This window comes from Notothenia rossii, assembly GCF_949606895.1.
Source record: "Notothenia rossii genome assembly, chromosome: 2".
In the NCBI taxonomy this organism is placed as follows: Eukaryota; Metazoa; Chordata; class Actinopteri; order Perciformes; family Nototheniidae; genus Notothenia; species Notothenia rossii.
This window is the reverse complement of record NC_136904.1, coordinates 21,122,760-21,145,326: the sequence shown is the minus strand read 5'-3', so window position 1 is coordinate 21,145,326 and position 22,567 is coordinate 21,122,760. Positions and strand designations below refer to the sequence as shown.

The following is a 22,567-nucleotide window of genomic DNA, read 5'->3' as shown; positions in this document are numbered from 1 at the left end:
GTACATATAAATAAACACCTCTCAAACATGTTATAGACAAAAACAAAACAAAGGGTTGAATGATCAACAAACTATGATCAATGTGTGGTCCTGTAAGAAGACAGCATGTTATATTTCCTGAAAGATACATATTTTGTTAAAGAATAAATGAGTTGGCTGCTTTTAGTCTGTAATGAGTTACACTACTTTTGTATTACTTTTGAGTTACTTTCACCAAAATAACTGCAAAATAATGGCTAGGTATTTTAAATGCTAAAATGCAGTTTAGTGCAGCAACTGTGTAGGCCCTTAACGGCCCCTACACATGGCGGCGTGCGTTGCCGCTTCAACGCTTCTGCCCATTCACTTTGAATGGGGTGACGTCACGATTCGCCGAACTGTATTGTGGGAGCAAAGCGTAGCTTCTCTCGCGGTTGCTCGCTGCAAAAGTAGAGCAATGTTCTACTTTTGCCGCCTCGACGGAGGCGTCAGCCAATCGAATCATATGCCAGTGCAAGCTCTAGCCAATCAAACGGCGTGCTTGTGTGTCTGGGCCAGGAGATTCATGTGATTGGTTGTTGGTGGAGTTTCAGCCCCCCCCCCCGCCGGCAAGCGACAACGCACGCCGCCGTGTGTAGGAGCCGTAAGGCTACTAACAACTTTTATTACAAGGCTTAGTTGAATACTCGATTCTGATTGGTCAATTCCGTTGCTAAGGAGGATCAAGAAAGAGAGAGTAAAAGAGTGTAAAAGACGAGCGCTGGGCGTCAGATAAATGAACAGAAGAAGACAGACAAGAAGTAAACACTAACGGAAACACGGTATGGGCTCTGCAGTGTTTAAGATCAGAAACTGTGAACAGAGTTGGAAAGTGCTGCCGTAAAGTTGTTGTTGTCGCAGTTCCAGCCGTTGGTGCGCCGTGGAACGGAGTTCTTTTTTTTTCTTAGCGGAAGAAATACGATAATTTTAAGTCAATAAAATCATTTCAATTAATATTGGGAGTCGATTCCTTAGTTTGATTAGTATCTGGCCATGCAATAAGAGGGACAATGTGCAGCGACTTGGTTATTATGGGGAAAAGAACACCCTTCAGGCTCATCAAGATCAGCCTGACTGATTACGTAAATACCAGGTTTACTAATCTACCAGCACAATTTTTCTCTGGTGTCGAAATGTCTTGCGATGTTAGTGTATTCTTAAAAAACAAAACACCATTTCATTTCGGGTTGAAATGAGTTCTATCTGTGTTACTGAGAATTGTAACGGGTAGTATATTACCCAAATGTAATTAGCAATGCATTACATTACTTCGTTACTTACGTTACATTACCGTACTTCCAACACTGGTGGTGATATCCATTCAAAGTATAGTACCATGATCTTATTTGCACTGTGTTCTAAAGCTGTATGATATGTATTTAGCAATATATTTGGCAACTATATTGTTAGTGCAACACTTTTTGCAACACTTTTTTTGTATTACTTGTTCAGCGAGTGGAAACATTTCAGTGTATACTCTTTAAATTGGAGTTTGTCAAAACGTAACAGACTTAGCCCTTAACACATTACACATAGCAGGGCTCGACATTAAGGACTGCCCGATGGCCCGGGGCCATCTAGTATTTAGCTCGGGCCATGAAGCCTCACCTGCTGGTTGTCCGATCGGGTAATCTATTATACCAGTATCATGCAGCTCGTGGATCCAGTAATGAGTGACCCGACAGTAAAACTAAACATATCTATAACTAGTTTAGGTAGTTTGAGAGGTAATTAAAATAGCTACGTGTGATATTCTAACCTGAAGTGTGTGTTTTGTTCCGCTCACCGCTGCATGTGATCATGCAGAGCTGCGTGTCGACTCGTCAGCAGCAGCTGATCTCTCTCTCCCATCAGATTAGACTTCACTCGCGTTTATGTCCATATCGATCAGATCCAGCTAGTTTTAGCTAATGATATGACTACCTGCTTATTAAAAGACACCGTGACCTAAACAATAAGTGTCGCTATGCAACTGGGTGAGGCCACAAAGTATAGCGCAGCATTATGCATTTGTTTACATGCCCACCGGAACCCCGAGGCATTAGCAACAGATCAACGCACAATCAACCCATACAGCACATCTCTTTCTCCACATTAAGTGTTACACATTAGAATTGACTACTCTTGTCTGTCACATACTCTTCTTGTCTGTCACATAAGTGGCGCAACTGAAGCGGTATTGCGCTAAAGGGAAATAATTTTGACCGGACATTTTGACCAAAGAGATTTAGATTTGCTTGCTAACGGGAACTCTGACGTCGCCATTGTGTGTGCTTCGCGGATGCACTCGGCTGCTCGGTCAGTTTCTGGATGAGGAGCCATTCCTTCGGTCAACTTACAGTAGATAACATTACAAACATTTTTAACAGGGGCCATAATAGCGTAAATAATGTTTGTTTTGGCAGTTATAACTGAATTTAATGTTTTCTACTTTTTTACATCTGGGAAGGCATTTGCCTTCAACAGATGGAAAGTGTCTTGACCAACAACTTAAGTATTTATTAAAGCTATGCAGGGCATGCAAGCGAGCAAACACAAACAAGTGAAATGAAGAATACAATTGAAATTGTAATATTGTGGTGGTTCATCTTATAATTCAGTCTATAGAATGCACCAGACAGCATCTAAGACCTGCAAAAATCTAAATGTTCTAGGGGGAGGCCCCCCAAACCCTTCGTGCGTCATTTTGTCCGCGCGCATTTTTCAGGGCAATCTCTATTGGGCTCAGGGCCATCTGTAAATTAGCTTAGATGGCCCACAGGGCCATCTAAGCGGGGAACGGGATTTTTTATTTTTTTAATCTTTTTATAAATACTTTTTTTTAAATGTTGTATTCAATGTTAAGAAACAAAAATAACCATGTTCAAGTCTTAAAGTCATCCTGAGGCCTTAATTTTGGTTTCAAATTACAGAACATCATGTATGTGTTGCTTCTTTGGGGCTTGTTTTCATAGACCTGGTTGCTTATTTCTCTCAAATCTGGCAACAGAGTGGGCAGGGCGCAGTGTCTAATTGTAGCAGTAAGGTAACGAGTACTGAAAGCTTTATTTTGTTTGATCCAATGCTGCACAACTGAACTGATCCAATGCTGCTGTGAAAGAAAGAAGCTATATCCATGTTGGATAGAATATCCAATTTAAATAAGAAAAAATAACCTTAAGGGACAACTTGAATGCTTTTTTTTCTCTTAATGCATTGCATAAAGATCGGATCGGGAAAAATCGCTATCGGCAAATTGTCAAAATCAAATGATCGGAATCGGATCGGGAGCAAAAAAAGGTGATCGGGACATCCCTAATTACACATAATGCTAGGTCGCTCAATGTTTTTACCCAGCCAAGGTTTTAGTCATTATATATGAGAACAGCATGCATGCTTTTCGATGTATAACTTTTATTTGTATATATTATTCCTTGTGATCATAAACTGGACATAATCCCATTAACGTTTCACTCATTAAGCCAGGATTGTATTTAGAACAGAGGCAGCTTTTGGTTGAGCTTTTGTCTATTTGATGAGGCCATGGATTAATTGAATTTAGAATTGATTAATGGTTATGAAGCATTACTATGATTGTTTAACCACTATTGTTATTGCTATCTTTCATTTCCATTCCAGGCACATCAGAGAAAACACTCTTAATGTTTTGTGCTGGGAATGTTTAACAGACACAGGCTGTATATCGAGAACACATGCAAGTTTCAGGTTGAGGCCAGCATTTGAAAAAACATCTTTTGAATGTGATTTTTTTTTTTTAGTCCAGAGAGCTTGTTACCTTGACAACAGCAGAAGATTTGTAGTGAGGGGAGCTGAGTGAGTGAGCCGAGCCTGCCGCGGCATGGCTTTGCCGAACAAACAAGCGCTGTCGTTAACTGTGTCACGAGTACTACTGCCTTCTCATTGTAGCCCTTCATTTAGTATCAGCCTTTTATTTTGCTGGTTTGTTGTTCTGCTGCTACCCACCCATCCCAGCTTGTGACAGACTCACCATTTTATCTTTTTTTTTAATATAGACACCTTTTTCCTAACTGCTCCCTCTTTCACCCCTTCTCTTCCTGCTTTCTGCGTTTGCTTTCATTACGTCTCATTGCCGTCGCCCTGTGTGCTGCTGATGCTTAATCTCGCACTAGAGTATTTGCTCTTAAGATCAGCGGATTCAGAGGAGCTGCCAAGGTGCTGTCTGCGTTGCTCACGCTGGAGCTATGGAGGATCAGTGTGCTGTGGTCACTCCCTGCAGAAGTCAGGCTTTATCAATAATGTAGATGTTTTTGAAGAGGAGAGGTGTGGTGTGCATCTCTTTTTCCCTCTCCTCCCCCTGGCCCATCTCCCCCTCCCCCCAGTTCTCTCCCCACACCCTTCAGTGTCAGATTTCCTCTCCAGTGTTTGAGCATGGAAGGGCAGATGACTGAATCTAATTAGTGAAGATATTACAATAAGCTCCGATACCTGATGCTATGACATACTGAGGTTGAGCCCAGGCGCTTGTATTGAGCTGCTGTTGCTTCCCTTTGTTTATTTTGTTTAGTGTCAGACTTTATATAGGTGGGTTCATCGTCGACATCACAGCACGTACACCGTGAGCTCTCCAGTGACAGACAGCATACTATATGCCCTTTATCAGGCTAACACAGTAGGATGAATGACAGGCGTTGCTATGTTGCCTATGGAAGAAAAACACTGTTATTATTCTGTTTTCTTTTATTCAGTAAAATACAAAATCACATTTCAATCCTCACTGGTCTTTGTACGGACCTAGTGACCAATTACACTGACAACAGACCTGCGTTACAATAATGTAAGACGCTAATGTCGATGGCAGGGTGTTGTTTCAGAAACCGGTGGGAACCAGTTTGTATCAGAGAGCCAAAGAGAGTTTTTCACTGCAGTTGATACAAATATTACGAGGAATGATTTTACTGATCAGGAATATTCACTGCTGCAATCATTTTATGTAGCGTCACAAACGAATGAAAACGGTAGTATTAAAAGTTAATGTTACGAAGTAATCTGCCCCTGCACATATTTGATTGGCCAAGGCAGCACTTAGCGAGTCACGTCTGATGAAGTTCTACCTAAAGTTGAGTTATGTTTTTATTTAGGATGGCCCTGCGTTTGCCTGCTGCAACCGCTGTATTGGCTCCCTCACTGTGTCCCTATTCAAATCGATAAGGGGGCTGCATTTATTTCACACGGCTAAAGCTTTTTCAAACACACACTAGACTAATTTCTCTCGATGTGACCTTACTTGCTTTACCACATTGCTATTGATCGGACAGCAAACGACACAGCTTTAAGCTCATGTAATATTACTGAAGTCTAGCCAAATAAACGTGATTTATTTCATCAATCCAAAACAGCGCTACATGTTTTTTCTATCTTTTCTTGCTCAGATTCTGTGCCAACCTTTTCTAATCTTGTACTTACCGTGTCCTGCATCTGAACTCCACAACATTCAGCCAGCCTGTGATTTCGTTGGAGAGGATCTACTGTGCTGCAAACACTGCAGTGGGAGCGTGAATTAATCTCCCTGCATGATGTGTATGAGGCCTGTGACAAGCTTTATGAAATCAGACATAGGTCAGCGCTGTTGTTGCAGGTCGCCTTTCAGCTGGCTCTGATTTGTTCTTTGATAGGACAGCCAGACACAGGGCTGACTGGAGAGGTGCTCTGTAGCCCTGCGGGAGCACACTGGTGTGTTCTGTGTTATTTGGTCCATATTTCCAATATAGAAGCAGCAGTGATACCAGTTTGTTGTAATCAGATGCCAAATGACAGAGAAGCAGGACAAAAGATGCCTGTGTCCTGGAGCCAGCATTAGAGCCCCTGACTCCTCCTTAATCCCACAGTACCCAGTGGGGGTCTCCCTCTTTAACACACACACACACCAATGTCATATGTCACCACTGGTCATGCACATGGGACCAGCAGTCTCTCTCTGGTCTATTGTTTTAAGCTCAGTTAAGTGCTCTTAAACGTACTGCTGATATTTCAGTTGTTAGATAACAGGGGCTTGTCCAGTGAACATGTAGAAAAATTGAATATGCAGGCATGTTGTCATGGTGACGCAGAACTAGAAATGTGGAGTAATTATGCATGATAATGCTGAGTGTTTGGCCTCGGCGCCAACCAGTGTGGAGGCAGCACTTTTTTACTACGCCAGGTTGAATAAAGCCAAACTTTAGGTAGGAGTTTGACCTTTCTCCTCTGACCTTCACCACCGCCACTGTTGTGTGCATAAATATGACATGGCTTAATGTGTTGAAAACATTAGTATTATTTTATCTTTGTGACTAATCTGATTGAGGATTTCATTTCTGTTTTGTGTAAATTAATCCCGTAGAAATGTTTGTGCGTGTGCCAGATGTGTCGCCTTCAGATTATTTCCTGCTTAGTAAAAGCTAATTAGCCAGGAAGCAACCATTACTAAGGAGCCTTCCGTTGCCACCCAGTGTGCAACAACTCCAGCCTGTCAACATGTTAGGTTGGTTGGAAATGTCTTCTTCAACACAGTTCCCTTTATTAACTTTGAAACTGATGGAAGGAACTAAACTGTCACTATCATTTGAATAAATATGACCACTTACTTGGGCAAATATGTGGTTTGTATGATCTGTTGTCATGGTAGAACAACACATGGGAGGCACACATTTGTAGTTATGGCAGTAATGCTTGGCCACTTCTAGTGCAAAGTCAATCAGATATTGTTCTAAGATACTGGGGTCATTTAGAAAGTTCATAATGGAAGGCATTTTTTTTTTTGTTTTAAACACCGTATTAGTGGCAGTAAATGTTAATTCATGAAACAAAAAGCTTGATGAAGACATTCAAACCCTTCTTCTTTCTCACCTTTGCAGTGTGTTGTTTTGTCGGTTTCATAAAGTTGCGTTAAAGGCCAGCCCCGCAATTAATACTTTGGCAAATCAGTCAACGCTTGCATTTAAAAAGGAATCTCTTTTCAACCAGCACCCAGTGTTTATCTCTTCTGCTTGGCTGTCAGTAAGGTTATCCATTGCATCTGGGTTCTTTGGGGCTGAGGAATGGGCTCAATGTGAGTGTTTTCTGAAGTGTCTTGTTTATTGCCCTGTTAGGTTTTGTAAATTCAATGAAAAAACACAGCTTCTGACGACTTCTTTATCCTTTTTTATAAACAAAATATATCAAAGTTTACCTTCCAACCTTGTCACGTTTTCAGAGGCTTCTTGAATAAGTCGGCTGTAAAAATCCTCATTTTACACAAATGCTATCATTTTTCCTTATCTATGGTTTGCCTGCTAGATTGTCTTAATGCTTGGGAATGGTTTCGGCCAGAATTAAAGACTTGCAAAGAGTTTCTAGATTTTCTTCCAGTATGATACATCTTGCTGTAGCTGTGCTCTTCATAGTTTATAATCCATGGTTGGAATTGTGTCTCCTAGCGTTTCTGTACGTGATCATCAAGGGGGATTGTCTGTATTCTGTATCCAAAACTCTGTTGGGAGGGAAGTGTTCTGCTTCCTGGCTGGATTATTACAATCCGTCAATCCCGTGCTTCCCGCTGGGAAAGCCCCACAGGTTCCACTTCAGAGCAAAGACAAATACGCCTCTAACCATCATCCTCCTTTCCACTTTCCATCCCAGTGAGGCCTGGCCTTAATCCTGTCCCGCGTACCCACCTGCCACCCTGCATACCATCAGCCTTAGTGCTCTATCCCGTAAAACCCTCCACACAGTTCCTGTTTGATATGGTCCTGTAGCAGAGATATCAATTACCACTTGGTAATAATAAGTAAGGATGTAAACCTTCATGTAAATGTAGATGTTGGTGTAAAATGCATTTCCCCGGCTCTTGTAAGTATGTCTTGTTAAATGGTGTTTAGCTTATGGCTAGTTTCTACTGAATGTTGGTCCTTACTCCCCTTCTGATGCTTTTAAAACCCAATAGATGGAACAAATATGGCTTCAAATAATGGGGGAAACCCAGAATCAGTGGAATGTTATCAGTTTAGCCCGACACTGGGCCTCTGTTAAATACCCCCTTGTGTCCTGCCTCCTAAATCCTGATAAACCCTTGTCCTCATAGTTGAAGGGGACTGGGGGAAGGGCAGCCAGCCAGAGAGGTTAGGACCATGAGAGGGACTGGACACGGGGCTTTGGCACGTCAAATGTAGTTGCTGCATTACATTGTTTTTATTTGGCTTCTTATTGCAGACCAGATATAGAAATATACAAAGGGCACAAAAAGCTCAATACACTCAGGGGTTTGTTGCTGCATTGTCTCCTATTTGTATACAACAAGGGCCCAGTGTTACATAATCAGTAACCTTGCTTTGTAACTCAATCAGTTCTTTGACCTTAGGGGTGTTCAGTACCCTATCTGCTACTTCGACAGTCCTTAACCAGAAACTTACCCTCTCGCAACTTACACTCTCTCAAATAGTTTTTCATACAATCCATACATGCATCCTAAATGTGGGTATTTGACTGTATATTAGTTTGGAAAAAGTCCATTGAGACATGTAAAAATAATAAAAGTAATGTGACTTGGTAACTAATGTGACTTGGTAACTATTGTGACTTGGTAACTAATGTGACTTGGTAACTATTGTGACGGTGCGACGTGAAAATAATGAACATTCAAATTGCCTACACAAATGGCCCAGATGTTTTAATTTTACTGTCATATTTGAGAATTTGTATTAGCAAATCGGCTTGTTGGCTTGCTTAATTCATGTTTTTCCATGCAGCCCAAAGTAAAGACTGTTTAATAGGGTTTGATAAAAAATGGTGTTGAACATATTTGGTGAATGTACTTCTGGAACCATTTGTCATGTTCTTTTATGCTCTGTCACACAAAAACTTTTTGGGGGGATTTTTTCCAGTGCTATCAGGGGTTATCTGCAGTTACATCTTAAGCCAAGAAACAGCCCATGTGTATATATATATATATAAATAAACTGATATTCTGTCTATACTTAAAGCTTAGAGATCAGTGCATACAGTTCAGAACAAATATAGGTTTGTCATCATAACCACATTAAAGCACAATGACAGAGCTGGTTTATAAAAAATATAAAGACCATGTTTGTAGTGCTTAAAGGTGGGGTATGTAATTTATTACAGAAACACTTTTTGTTATGTTCCATGGAGTGCTCTTAACATCCCGATAGCAATGCATATATTAAATGCTTTGACAATAAATACATCCGTTTTAAAATTTAATCTGGAAGCCGTAGTGCTGTAAAGAGCACGACCAAACATTTTAGCCGACCCGGCTAAAATAACTGGATGGCCTACCTGCCTGTCAGCCTTCCATCTGTGCACCAACTTATCTCGTGCCCTCATTGGTCATGTGTGCGTTCGTGTGTGTTGGAGGAGGGGCTCTGTAAGGAAGTGGCAGATTTTTTTCCGGTTGTGTATTTTCAAATTCTAGCGCACTCGAGCTGGTTTCTCCAAAATGACATACCCCACCTTTAATGTTGGATCAAAAACAAAAAGGGACCAAATGCATGTTAGTGCCCCCGTACACTGTTCTTCCATAGGCCTTTCTCCACTTGGCAGAGAACTATGGCCGTACAGGTCCTGGGAAGAGAAACATGACCCTCTGCATCCTCCCCAATACCCGTCCGTTGTAAGGAATGTGAAACTGCTTGTGTTGTGCCAGTAATTAATGCTTTGTCTTGTTTTCATCTTGTTTTTTCAGGATTCTGTGGACTCAGGCGGCAGGTGTTTTCTAGTTGGATCTAGCCCACTGACATTCTCCCACAGCCATGGAATCGGTATGTTGACAAATCCCGTCTTTTAAAAAATTCGAACCACCTGTCTGATGCTCAGTTGTTATAGCAGCTTTCATTAGTAAAGTGCTTAGAGAAGCCCTTGTTTCTTAAATGGATGATTTGTGCTGGCATTATAATACATATGCAGTACAGTATGATGTTTGTGTGAAGGTACTCTTGTGAGCACATCAAATGAAGAACAAAGGTCAAAATTGCATCTTTTTATTATCTGTTTACATTTTGGAACATGCATCACTTTACAATATATGGTGAATTGGCTCCTTAAGTCGTAACTCTTTGTGTAATGGAGTTTATGTTTGTGTCAGCGATGGGACACGTGAGAACATGTATTTTGTCTCGTATGTTTGCAGTTTCCTTAGCTTGTAAATGACATCATGATAGTAACGTGACATTAAGTACCTCTTGTTTAACCAAACAACCAGTGCAGGGTGTTTTTTCTGAAGAAGTCTATCTGTGCTTGTATTCATATTTGCTTACATACAAGCATCAGGCACTACCCTTTATTGTCAGTCAGTCACTGCAGGAGGCTGTGTGTGTGCAGGAGTTGCTTCTACCAACAGGCAGGCTGAATGCACAGCAGCATTGGGCTTTATCCACTGGAATGCATTTATTAAGAATGGGGCTTAGTGCATGCATAACCTCTGCTTTCCTGTCCTTTTGTCAGAGGGGGGGGGGGGGGGGGGGGTGTGTGTGGGGGGTGTGGGTGTGTGTGTGGGTGGCTATGAAAAGTAGGTCACAGCCTCTGTAGTGCAGAACTAGCATGTGTCAAACAAAAGCCCTCTCTCTCTCACACACATGCATTGCACACGCACAAAACCTCTTCTTTGGGTCAATGTGACTGTAGCCAAAAGTCCTGATCATGTAAGATCCTAGATTATAAGTGCAACCACTTTTATCTTAATGTCACAGTTCAACACCAATCAGACTACTTGCGTTGTATACAAGCCACACCTTTATGAAGGACATAGTTATTGAATTTTTCAGACAACAAACACACTAGCTATTACATAAGGGTGCAATCATGGATTGAATTCACTGCAGAGGCCCATCAGTCCTAAAGAAAAAAACATATTCTTTCCATTTAGGCAGATGTATTGCAACATTACGATCCACAAAAACATTGCAAACACAAGCGACAGGGATCTACTAGTTTTTTTTCTAGGAATAAGAAAACCATAGAATATAAATCATTACAAAGAATGAGCAACCTTGTGCTTAGTGCCTGAACCTCCGATGCCCCTCAAACTGTTGGAAGAAGCAGCACATTATTTAAGCCTCATTTTGGAAATAAAATGTGGTCACTGTTTTAGGGCAGTATATCTGCAATTATCGCCTTATTCAAATAGATTTAGATTCTCAAAGTCCAGATTTGATTTGATTTAATTATTTATTTTCGACTTCACTACATATAAGTACTAATGTTACATAAAGGGCTCTACAGAATGCGCAATATATATTTCTATTGAGCCCTTTGCAATATCTGAAACACTTCAGATATTGAAACACTCATCCCCTTCATCGTCTGCAGAAATGAATCCTTCTCCCTCCGTCTCTGACTCTCCGCCCCCCCCTCGTCTGTGTGCCTGTGGCTGTGCACCAGAAAGAGCTGCGTCTGTTTACCTCTCCGAGCTGCCTATATCTGCTTACTGTCGGTGGAAACCAAGGAAACTGATCACAAAGCCTATAATGGTGCCAGGAATGGAGTACATGTTCTGTGTGTGTGGGCCTATGGTGGTTAGAGACACACACACACACACACACACACACACACACACACACACACACACACACACACACACACACACACACACACACACACACACACACACACACACACACACACACACACACACACACACACACACACACACACACACACACACACACACACACACACACACACACACACACACACACACACACACACACACACACACACACACCCACTCTCCACCGCCCTCTCCTCATGTGATGCCAGTCACATGGTTTCCAGGCAGGCAGCTAAGTAAATCAGAATCAGACTTTTATTTTTAACTGCTTTAAATCCTCCACCTGCTCTCCATGGTTAGCAGAGCTGACTGAGGTGCCTGGTGATCGTTCGTTCCCTCTTCCCCTGTGTTTCTCTTTCACTCTGTGCCTGTCTCAGTGCTACTTCCTCTCAGCCTCATTAAACTCCCGCCTCATATTTGCCTGCCTTCTCCCTATCTATGTTTCATGTGGGTTTGGGTGAATGTAGAGACACTGTAATGTAGTAATGTAGTTTACATTAGTGGCGACTAGAAGCCTTTTCATACTCACATTCCTCAGTGCTCTGCTTCAGAAATGCTTGAACAAGATTGTAGCCCAGAAGTGGTTGCATAATATGCATTACGGTTCTATAACATGACTGAATGAAGAGGTGAAACTACACTATAACATAGTTGTTTGATCAGCTGCTTTACTGATCCCCCAGTTACCAATCTACCCTGCAAGTGTGCCAACCAAGTTTTTAATGTTGAATTATTATAAACATATGCTATAAATATTTCAGCAGAGATGTGTAAACTATACTTAAGAAGTCAGGCCTACAAAGGGAAATTGATAAGATTGATATAAATTGTATTATTGATTTCAAGCTGATTCTTGAGCCATTCTCTCATCCATTACCAATACATCTGAGAGTGAAACAAAGTGCATACAGTTTATAATCGTCACATTCTGAGTTTATCTTTCTATTTTCACGATGGCTTCTGTCACAAACAAACGTAAACCTGACAGAGAGTGGGAATGGTGCTACGTCATAACGAATATTTCAAAGAGAACATTGATAAGATGATTCAATACTAACAGAGAGTACTACCAAGGAATTGGACAATAGTTGTATGAGTAACCATATGTGGGGAAGTTTGGTTGTACACAGGCTGTTAGTGCGAGAGTGGTGTCCTCTCTCTATGCTATAGCCAGCCGTCAGTGCTGAGAGGGGAGCTGTCTGTGTTTTCGATTTGGTGTAGATGAAAGGCTGAAATCTCTGTAATCACACCTTCTCCACTGGCTCCCTCTCCCTTGCAGCTCCCCTTCTATCTCTTCCTCTTCCTCCAAAGCAGGGCTTGTTCCTCAGTGGGGATTACTGTGTGCAGCAGCTCTGAAGAGGGAAGTGGGTCCTGCCAGTCACATTACATAACTCGCCCCCGCTAGTGCGGCTCGGCCTGGCCCGGCTGGAGAGACGACTATAGAAGCTTTGTTTTCCCAGCCTTCCCTTCTTCCTCCCCTCTGCTCCTCCTCGTCCTCCCCCTCAGGCAGGCTGCACACTGATGCCGTATAGAAGGAGTCTGTTTGCAGGGAACAGGCACGCCACTGTGGCATGGAGTGCGGAGAAATACGCCAATAGCGAGCTGAATGGCAGAGAGCTCACATCTTAGGCTGGGGAGTTTTGGGGTCTGCCGTAGGTCGTACAGTTTCAAGGAGACGGGAAGCAACGGAATGCAGTACTATAACTTACTAGTCGCCCAGTGGCTCTACATCACCATGTCTGTGTCTCATTTCCCTAGGGTGGCAGGTTGTGTGGTTGTCTTCCCACACTCTGTGTTTTTGTTCCATTTTCTTCTACAGTTACACACACACACACACACACACACACACACACACACACACACACACACACACACACACACACACACACACACACACACACACACACACACACACACACACACACACACACACACACACACACACACACACACACACACACACACACACACACACACACACACACACACACACACACACACACACACACACACACACACACACACACACACACACACACTTTCCCACCTTGCAGTCTGCCACTGTTAGTAGGGTGGGAGTGGGAGGCCAGTGTGACCTGTATAATGGAGGTTCAGACCAGTTCGCATTGTGTGTGAGTAGAAGTAACTTGTCAGTTTGAAAGTGAAAAAGATAAATAGCAGCATCTGCTTCTTTCTGCATTTTTCTCTCTTAGAAATGGACATTTTTCTAGTGGAATGTTTGATGGAAAATGTCAATCAGTGTTGAGGAACGCATTACTGTATATGGGTCACAAAAGCCATGTATTGCTACAAAACCTTTTGACAAGGTTTACAAAGAAAATCAAATAATGTGTATACATTTTAATCACCTTCCTGCTATTTAGATATCAATACAAATAATGTGGTTAAGCCAATTTAGAAAAACCTAGTCATATCTCTGCACAGCCATGAGCACAGCATGTTGGTTAGCTTTCATCCAGATTTATTTTCTTCCTGCTCTTGCTGGGAGGTCATGGCTGCTTCCCAGGCACTGTTTTCCACAGGCTTAAGTACATGTTAATACACGCACGCTCAAACAGGATCTGATTCTGTACCTGATGGTTAGACTCATTTAGACTCGCTGCTTGTTTACAATGTTGGTGGTCTATGAATTGCCATGTATTCATCTAGCTACTTATTTGGCTATCTACTGGAAACTTGTACTTTGTTGTTTAATGTCCCAGTCTCCCTGATGAGTCATATCTGCTCCTTTCTTATCCTGTCATTCTTATACACTCAAATTATTTTATTTATCTTCACTCTAGATTTGTGGGTGCTTGTAACTAGTAGCCTAATCAATTAAATATAATGTCATAATTATAATATGGCAACTACTTGCAAATCCCTGAGAAAATATCTGTTAATGTCGGTTATCTGGTAACGTCATTAACCTCTAGTTTCCATGCTTGAACTATTTGGTTTTATTTTAAATTAAGTTTTTCTTGGAATGATCACATATTGATTAAAACATTTACACAATTGGATTATATTATGATGACAGTATTGAACTATATATTTCCCAACTCTACAAATGATATCGGTGATCTACATATAAAGTTTATTCTACTACTACTACTACGACTTCAATGTCGAATCATGGAAAGGCTGGAAAAAGTCAAGGACTGTGTGTATCTGATTTGCATTTGTATTTTATCTTGGCTTCATCTCTGTATTTTGAGATGAGCTTGAGTATGCTTTCAGTGCGCCAGCCATGAGCCAAGTTCCCATCAAAGTGTAGCTGCTACACCAAAGACTTTGTTTAGATGCGACGGCTAATTTTAGAGCTGCTAGGCTCTTGTCCAAGGTGGGGGAGGATAAGATAACATTGAAGTAGCCCTCCCTTCTTACACAGTTAAGTTTTGTTTGTTCGTCAAATAACCTCATCCAGCTGCATCCAACGGCACAAAATCTTAAGTGTTGATGTTTTGGCAAAACAGCTACTCACGTTTTCCTGCTTTCATTGGGTCTAAGATCTGACTGGGAATCACAAAAACAAAGAGACGTAATGTCACAGATAGGTCAACATGGTTTTCTAGAATAGATTAATATTATTTACTATTTGTATTTATGATGCAGACCACTCATCAGACAATTTCTTTCTTAAATCTCAATCTCTACATTCCAAGCCATTCCATTCCAGTCTCTGTTGAATTCCAACACAGAGAAATATAGTCAGTAGTTTATAGAATAACACTTATAAAAATGTTACTCAAACACAAACCCATAAATAGTCAAACCAGAGAAACTGATAATGCTGCAGTGGTCTTTCCAGAGCTGTAAAGTGACTGTGTAGCTAAGAGTCTCAACACTCCGTCTTCCAAAGAAAATCAAAGGGACAAATACTGCCTTATATAGTCATGTAGTATTCAGTGATCTTTTTATTTTCTGCCACTGATTTAAATCCCATCTATTTGAAGGCATGCATACCAGCACACAGTTATGCGCTCATTTAGCTTGCATAACAGATCAAACCCATGCAAAGGGCAATGTGGCAGAGCTCTCCCGGCCTGGCCCGCATATCCCGTCCCTCTCACAGCCACAGAGCTTTGACCTTGGTTTCAAGTAGCTGTACTCTGTTAGAAAGCCAACACCTCTCCCGGGATGGGCTGACCTTGTTGTCTGACATACTGTAAGTCTGCGTGCCCCTCTGTGTCTCTCTCCCTTATTCACTCACACACTCAGCTCAACATCAGAGGCCTAAACAAGTCTTTCCGTGGTAACTTCACCAGTGCAAATCCGGTACAGAATACTGTAAAGAAACGGGTCTCTTTGTGGTGTTGTTGGAGTACAAAGGCTACATAACTGTGAGGGTTTGGCAGGTTTGGGCCTCACCCTACGCAGGTGTTCCTTCATCAGAAAACCTCTCCTCAGTGACAACAAACTTTTCATGAGGGTGTGTGAAGCGGTACACTGTTGTCCCCTCCCTTTATGCTCTTGCCTTTGATTCCCAGCAGCTGCCCGGCTGTTTATGGATGGCTCCAGGAAAGTACATTCATTACATTGATGGCCCATAACTGAAAAAGATCTGCACCTGAGCACGATTTCACTCAGTCGTTCGAGCTTATTTCTCATATTGGCCTTCTCCCTTTTAGCGAAATTAGAAGTGTATTATGTTTACATGTATTCTCAATGGGATTATAATCACAGACAACGAATCCTGCAGTTATTGTAACTGTTATGTAAACACTGCAAACAGGTTGTAATATTATGTAAAGTCATTATCCATGAAGAATATCTTTATTAAGTGAGCTGGGAGACTCAGCATTTTAATTTTCCCATGCTATCTTCCATATCTAAACCCGAAGCATCAACACGATAATTAATTTTGTTGGACGATACATTTTCCCGGAAATGATTGCGATAAACGATAATATTGTCAATTTTAGACCACTGGCATAATGATGATATATACTAATAATTCAAGTATATCCTTTCAAACAGAACTTTTTATTGAACATTCAACATTGCAAATGAAATGTGAAATAATATTCAAATATATAAATTATATATAATAAATAAAACAAATACATTTAATTATAAAAAAATAATTAAATCACACACAACCAAAACAATAAATGGTAATAGACTCAGGCTGGACAACGGAGCTCTCTCTCTCTATATATAAATAAATACATAAATAAATATGAGCACACATTGTCTCACAAGCAAAGAAAACCTCCTTAAAACAAGTCAAGTGTACAGTCCACTGTCCATACAAAGACCCAGATGCCTCAACAGGCCATATCCAAATCTGTTTTTCAAAGATTTCGAACAAGGAACACCAACATGTTTGCATTGTCGGGCAAATGCATCTTTGATTGTAAACTGTCGGGAAGGTGGGGGCTCTCCATCTCCAGCTGCTGTGTTTGCTCCCAGCTGGGAAAACAGAGTTGCTAGCTTTTGTTGCTACCTTTTTAAAACATGCGATATACCAGCTCATTCAAATCCGTAGGTTCGCCTCGTTGATTTGGCTTAAATCCTAAATATTCCCATACCGGAGATGTGGAATTAAGTTTTGCAACCAATTCCATTTAACTTCAAATTCCCCTCGAGTAAAGTCACACATTGTCTCCTGCTTGTCTCTATATTATTAATGTGGCTGCTACGCTGTTGCACGCGGAGTGTCCTTACCTGGCTGTGTGTGAGCCCCGCCCCTCACAGCGCGTCGGGCCGGTAGAGTGGCCGGCAGGCACAGCGCGCCTGGCTAAAATGCTGGTCACATCCTTATGTAAACAAACACCCATGTAAACGGCAATTTATCGAGGTCAGAAAAGTTATCAAGTTCATTTTTATTTATCGTACGATGAGTCAATTAATTGCTTATCGCGACAGGCCTACACGCACCTCAATAAAGTTGTTTATTGTACTATACTTTAATTCACTGAAAGGGGGAATATGTCGTTGGAGATATATCAGAAATGCTGCTTCACACAATGTAAACAAACTGGCCTTGGTAACTGTAGCTTACCCGCCAAGGACAGATATCATCAGCTGACAGACAAAGTTTCACATCTTTGATAAACTTTGGTCCTTTGAAGGCGAGCTGTGCAAAATGCTACAGACAGTGAGCTGTTTATCCCCAAAAATGGTGTTGTCCTCTAACTGGGAGATATTTGTTTGCTCGCTTGTTCAGATATTTCAAGGTGAGACACAAGATATGTGTTCATGCTTGTTGTTAGAAAGAGGTTAGCTAGAAAGATTTGTGCTGTAGTTTTTAGTATGTGTTCCAAGTTACAGGCAGCTTTAGTCGGTCAGTGTTCCTCACGCTAAGGCATTTGACCAAATAATATAAAATATAAGTTTTTCCCTTTTCTCTTCTGATTCCTGTATATGAATATAGGGCAAGTATGTGTAATGCGACAAAGAAACTGCCCTGTCCTGTAGTCTACCAACCTTCTTTGTGGATTTTTGAAAAAAAACACCAATTCGGCTAAACATTGGCTCATGTAAACATAGATTTAAAATATATAGTTATGTTATCCTCTTGAAATTGACAGCAAGTATTTCCATGGAGGTAATGGGTTATTGTGCTTACAGTTTGCTCAGTTTGAATATAGTAAAATGCTTTACCCATTCTCATATTTATTCAAATGTATTTGCCAGGTATTTTGCCTACAGCATTAGTGTCTTGTTGAAGGCCATCTGGAAATCCTTTCCCTCTTTATTTATACAAAAGAAAAAAAGTAAAAATACTCCAACCTGTCAGCGTTGTGTTTTTTGATGTGTGTCGTTCAGTTTGTGTGTATGCCTTGCATCAGGCTGCAGGCTGTGTAGAAGCTGGGCCGGAGCCAGCCAGCCAGCAGGACAGACGAGGAAGCAGATGGATCTGTTTGGACTTAACCCTTCCCACGCCACTTCATCCTCCTGGCCCTCCTCTTCCAACCTGCACGTCTCTCTGCAGCGTAAAAAGCAGTAGCAGAGAGGGAGAGTTTGTTTTGGGGGGATGGGCGGTATATGTAATGCTACTAGTACCAAGCAGAGAAAGCAGAAAGAGGGACAGAAAACAGGCAGAGCACAAGAGAAACTTTGCCTTTGCAGACTTTTCCTCGCAGACCCCTTGTGTGCTGACATATGGCTCCTGTCTCCATGTTGGAACTTCTGGTCGGCTCTGTTCCTCTGCTGTGTCTCTTTTGCTCTTTCTCTGGTACACTCTGCTTCTTGCTCCCTCAGCCAAACCCGCGCTTTGCTTGTTTGTCCCGGGAATGTTTTGCCTTCTTCTGAGATATTGAGTCACCACTGGCTGTCTGCTTTAGCCCCTCATCCTCCTAATTTGTTGCTCAAGCTCTCTTTGTTAGAGGTTAGAGGTGAAAACATGTATTTGCTGATGGTTCTATGGCAATTTAAACACACAGAGTATGCAGTATTATCAATGTGCTCGGAGGCGGAGTCAGTCATTGACCAGCATGCTCCAAAGAGGGTTTGGAAGGGTTGGTACCATCAGATTTAGCATCGTCTCTTTCCCCTGAGTTACAAACATGCCTTTCAATACTTCCAAAACTGTTATTTGTTTTACATCTAATCTTGGAGGTTTTCATAATTGTGTGTAGCCTTTCTTACTACCAGACATCTGTATGCTTTGTTTGTAGTGGTTTGTTGAAACTAAATCTGCTCTATGGAGTATGGATCGTTGTCCATCCTTACTCAAATTTGGTTGTGTTCTTGTTGTTTTTACTGAGGGGTGTTCGGGCTACAATGTCACACAGCGTTTCCGCCAGGGGGGGCGTCTTTGCGTCATTTGACCAAGTCCAACAAAAATAAATCGAGAGTTTTTAGCGCTTGAAATGACGAAAAGGACAAGGACATCCCTCTGAGGGGCAAAGGAGTCTGGTGGGATTATTTTCGCCGCCAGCAAAGCACGTTCCTGTGACGAAAAAAAACAAAACACCGCCGCATCTTCCAAGGACCATGCCAGGAGGGGTGTCCCTGTTGGCAGGGAGACGTAAAGAGATAGTATAAGGGACGGCGCAATTCAAAATTGTGTGTGTGTGTGCATACGTAAAGAGATAGTATCTATAAGGGACGGTGCAATTCAAAATTCAAGTCACGTCACAAGCCCCTCCCCCGCTCTCGGGGTGGACGCCCTCTCAGCCCTGGTCTGGCGGAAACACTGATGTCACATGGAAATGAGATGTGTATGCGTGCCCTCAGCTTGAGGCATCTGCGAGACACAGAGTATGTGGGAGAATGCAGGGTCCCGGTTAATTACAAATCAATGGTTGCTGAGTAAAGTTTCTGGAAGACACCCCCCCTGCTCTCCCTGCTAACCAGCAGACTGTAAATAGAAAACCCTCAGGGAAGATCAATAGCCACTCTGCCTGTTGATAAGGAGGGGAACTGATTTTGTGAATGAAGGTACAAGAGATGCACAGCATGGGTTGTAGTATAGAGCCCCTCCTATGGTATCTAAAAACGTCACCATCTTATTTCCCATATTATGTGCAGGTTAAACTTTTACCATTTTGTCTAGTTATTTTTTTTTAAGTTGGCAGAATACTGACCGTTCTCCTTCCGTTTACTTGTAATTCTCCCTTTCCTTACCATGTTTACGCTACACACCCTCATGATCCTCTATTATCAACACCACTATACTCTGCCTCCTGTTGCTGCCGACCAACAGAGGTGGGAGCTAAATGCAGCAGGAGGGGGGGTGTCGGGACTGACATCTGTGGCTCTCTCCAGCCGTCTCTCTCTGGGCTCCACTGCCTTGGTCTTATTGTACTCAGAGATGTAGATAGCCATAACAGAAGGAGAGCAGAAAACCTGCAGTCAAGAAGAGAAAAGGTCAAAGGGGAGGAGCGTTTAGGGGCTGCTTTTGTTTACAAAAAGTGTCTGGTCTTTAGTGTGGGTGTTTTATGGGGTTTCATGAATCTGACTTCTGATCTAAAAGACATAATGGTGTTGAAGCTTTGTTAGATGGCTAGTAACGTTTACCATCCTCTTGTTTCCAACTTGTATTACTCACCAACTTACAACACAGGAAGTGTGTTTCTGTTCTTAGTGATTATCGGTGCTGTTTTCTGCCAACACTCTTTGCTTTCAGGACATTGCTGGCCTTTTTTGTGACCTTTGGCCAACACTTAATTGCACTGCTTCGACAACCTCCCAATCCTCAAACCCTTTTCATCCATTTACTTGGACGAGTAAAGAAGTAACTTCTATTAATTGCGCATTGAAGCAAAAGTCTTGTCTCGTATGATTTGAGTGAAGACTGTTGGTAGTCTTGATGTTTTTAAAAGTGAAAAGGAAGTCAGATTATCTGGTACCAAAACTGTGCTTTGGTATCAGAAAGTTTCAATTGAACACCCCGTTCCCATGTGAGAGAAAATTAAACATATTAATACAAAATAGTTGAATGAGGTGTTTCTATGGATTTGTGGGTTAGGGGCAAAATGGCTACGGGGACATAAAGACCACTGCAGCTATAGCTGTGATGAACATATTTCACGTGAAGCCTTGGATAGAAAACTATTACACTGTGCATCCAGAAAATAAAATGTCTATGCAGTTGCAATTGTATAAGTGCTTTGTAAAAAGTCTAATTAGTTTTGCATATTTGGTACAATTCATGTCTTAATTTCAACTGGCATTGTAAAGCTTTTAAGAAACGGCTTCTGATTGTATGTTATCTTTTAAGAATGTTTTGGTTGACTGCAATCACAGAAAACATTTTAAAAACAGATGACTTGTCACACTTCGACCATTGGGCAATTTGACAATAGTGTTTTCTCAGAAGCTGTGGTTTCTATTATACATAATGTCAGAGGCCAGTAGAGGACCTTTCAGTAGGCCTGTGAAGAATCAGGCTTGTGTGGTATTCTGGCAGGATTTTGAGATTACGTGTGTTTGTTTCGGTCCCACAGCGTCTGTGTTGTACAGTATTTGCCAACTCTGACACCAGCTCTCCTGTTTGACTCTGTCTCAGAGAAGGTAGAACTGCAAAGATTGCTTCTTTTAAACAAACCCTATGTGCCCTTGGTTGGTGTAACTGAGTGGTGTATGTTTTTTTTGACCAGTTGTACTAGAGACCAAAGTCATGGCACAGTCATATTGGTCATGATGATACAGTTCAAACATTGAATCCCTCACCAGCAGTTTGTCATATTGCAATTTTTTGTATTCTTGCAAATGAAGACCTGATCTTAAACACTGTAAAAGCACAGTGCATAGCTGTGACGATTAGCTATCCTGAACTGAATTGTACGGGTGTATCATTGCACGTAATATATCTAGCTGTGAGCCTTGCAGAATAAAATGTGGATTATTTCATTTGAATTTGTTGGCTAAATGTTACCGTCTTATTTCTCCAGAACCTCCCACGCTTCATTATTCAACATTTGCTCCAGTTGTGGAGGGTTATATTTAGAAGTGTTGTTGGGGAAACCAACACACAATGTATACCAACGCTTTTCAGTGGCTCATTGCTCGGATTTGAATGTATTGCAGCTCAAGGTTTCTCAAGACAAATAAGTCTTAACCGCTCCTGCCCTGTGACTGCTTATGGCCCTTCCAGTGTCTAATTGTCTTCCATGGTCCATAAATATCCCCTTGCTGTTTATCTCTCTCTCTTCTTCACTCTCTTGGTGTGAATGCCACCTCTACCTACACAGGTTCATCAAAAGCAGTGATTTATTTGCCCTTTAAAACAGTAAACTATTATTATTCCTTTCCTTGAAATGACAACCGAAGTGCAGCTTAAGTATTTTGCATGTCACATGTTTGACTTACTGATGTCTTTATCTGCAGTTGTGCACCTGATGCAATATATACTTTTTAAATGGTGTTTATGATTTTCTGCATTATTTCCTGCTTTGCTTAAACAAAGGAATGAATGCAAGTGAAATCTGTATGGTGTGATTGGGTTTGTCAGCATTCAGTGGTGGAGATCACAAAGAGCTTGAGGCAACAGAAAGTTGGTTCCTTCATTTAGTTTTACACCCCCCCCCCCCCCCCCCCCCCCCGCCATGTCTG

General features: G+C 41.6%; 1 protein-coding gene across 2 annotated transcripts in view; it reads left to right on the top strand.

The window, feature by feature from the left end:
* The window catches only part of ankrd11 (ankyrin repeat domain 11), a 105,752-nt gene that overhangs the window by 20,244 nt on the left and 62,941 nt on the right, over window positions 1–22,567 (top strand). For both annotated transcript variants that reach the window (XM_079664052.1, XM_079664051.1), the window contains exon 2: window positions 9,698–9,773. The gene's annotated coding sequence lies outside the window, so the exon portion shown is untranslated. The remainder of the gene's footprint in view (window positions 1–9,697; window positions 9,774–22,567) is intronic.